Below are 2,444 nucleotides of genomic sequence, written 5' to 3'. Positions count from 1 at the left end.
AAAAAAAAAAAAAAAAAAAAAGAAAGAAAGAAAGAAAACCAACACAGTCCTTATGGAAGCGTGATCTTTGCCTGGGGAAGGGTGCCTGGGTCCCTCTGGTGAAAGGAGGAGGAGGGCTGGACTCTTCTTTTTCACCTCCTCAGATGTTCCTGACTTTCAGCTCATTAGCAGCCGGCTGAGAGGGTTGCTGGAAGTTGTGTAATTGCTGCTTAACTTTGAACTGCGGGATTGTTGTGGCTGCTGCTCCTAGGGAGACCAGCCCAACTTCAGCCTGGAAGAAGGTGTTTGTTTGGAAGCAGAAAAACCAGAGAGAGAAGAATGAGAGAGGTGGAGAGAGAGGGGAAGAGGGAGAGCAGGAGAAGGAGGCAGGGAGGGGAGGGGGGGAAACTATTGTGTTTTGGAGCTTTTTTTTTTTTTTTTTTTTTTTTTTTTTTTTTTTTTTTTTTTTTTGCCGACTACCTAACCTCTAAAACCTGCCAACTCCACAGGCGTGGTAATAGCCATAGGATGGGAATTTCACTCGACTTGGAAACCCCCCTTTTCCTGCTTTCCACACCCAACCACACAAGGTGTACACACATAAAAGATTTTAAACTAACCCCCACTCCCACCCCTCCCCCCACCACCTTCCTCACCGGCGGCCGCCTCCTGCCAACCAGCTCCAGTCTGTAAAAAGTAATCTGATCCTGGCAAACAGGAATGAGGGCCAAGAATGCTTTCCCTACGGACTCCCTACACGCAAAATAAAAACCCTCCCCTGCCCTGAATGCGTGTATGGTTAAAAGCCAGTTGAGGAATGCAGCTACCAGGAAATCAAGTTCCTTGGTTCTCCATTTTAAGAACGTCTCTCAACTCGACTCTCCCCCCCACCCCCCCCCACCCCCCGTGCACTCTCAAAGTTATCTTCTACAAGGACTGCAAAACTAGCAATACCTGCCTTGCCTATGACTCTTCCTGGGTCTCTGGCTGACCCCTAGGAATGCTGACATCCATCAGCCTGTGAGATCACTTACTGTGCCCGCGGGACCTTGGGAGTGTCATAGGAAAAGTGAGCTGTTTGCCACCGCCTTTAACTATACAACAGTTGAGTGGGGGGTCTGGAACTAAAAAGCTAGAAAAAAAATTTGGGAGATTATGATCCAAATGATGTGTGTGCGTGGAAAACCTCCAACCCTTGACCTGCCTGGGGGCTAAGAGAGAGTGGGCAGCGGCTCAGGAGCTGCAGGAAAAGTTGTGTGTGTGTGTGTGTGTGTGTGTGTGTGTGTGTGTGTTTGGGGGAACTGGGGTGCTGAAGGATTTACCCAGGGGCCTTCTGGGTTTTCAGTTTCAACTCTCGGCCAACAATCACTCCTCCAAGCACAACCCAGCACCTAATCACAGGTTTGGGTGATGGTTGGGGTAGGGATGGGGGGAGAACGATGAGGGAGGGAGCTGAAAGCAAGGAACTTCACCACTTCCCTTTTCAGGCTGGGAATGCCTTGAGTCCCAGCAAAACACACAGCCCAGATTTCTCTGAAGTCTGGCCTAGTTGCCAGGAACAGTAGGGGAGACATGATTTTCTAGGGGTCATTTTATTCTTATAAACAGTGTTAGGGATTTCGCAGTGCTCAGAAGAACCATTTTTTATTACTTAGTCGTAACTTCCTCTATATACTATGTATATGTTGTATATTGATTAAAATTCTATTTTTCTTCATAAACTCATATAAATTATGCATATGCCCCGGATCCATTATAAATTTAAAAATTATACTAAACGGTATTATAATTTAATCACATTGTACATCCCCGGAAGAACTGTGTAGGAATATATAATCATCTTTAAATGCTAGAAAAAAACTTTTACAATAATAAAGGTGTCAACTGTATATTTTATTTCTCTCTGCATAGAAATACATGTGCACCCTTCACCATATATATATATATATATATATATATGCACTTTCTATGTAATAAAAGCTGCATAATCTGGGGTATACTTCTGTTTCCTTCATTTGTTAATACATAAAGTGATTTAAATCATTAGGAAAGTTTATATAGTTTCTCTAAGTCATTCAAAATTGAATTTCTATAACTTAGCTCTTAAAATATTAATGTAATTGTATGGGTGGAAGTTCCATCCCATGCCCCCTCCCCTGGGGGTTGCCTCAGTTTAGACTCAGTCTTGAAGAAAGCCATCACATGATGACCCCTTCCCAGAGATGCTCAAAACCACATCACAAGGCATTTAAACTTCACCCCAGAGAACAAACATATGGTTTTCTGCTCTTCCTTTCCTGTCTCCTCTCTGGGGGGCTAAAAAGTCATCTGGGAGTATTTGTATCCATTAAACCTGGGCTTTGTCTAATTCGGGCTGATTTGGTCTGATTTGTACTATTGCCACAGAGGAGAGGCTTATTGGGGTGCAGAAAATTTTCAGTAATAATTTTGTCAATTTGTAGTGA

This window comes from Arvicola amphibius, chromosome 17 (assembly GCF_903992535.2).
Source record: "Arvicola amphibius chromosome 17, mArvAmp1.2, whole genome shotgun sequence".
In the NCBI taxonomy this organism is placed as follows: Eukaryota; Metazoa; Chordata; class Mammalia; order Rodentia; family Cricetidae; genus Arvicola; species Arvicola amphibius.
The sequence above is the reverse complement of the archived record's forward strand: the minus strand, read 5'-3'. Positions refer to the sequence as shown.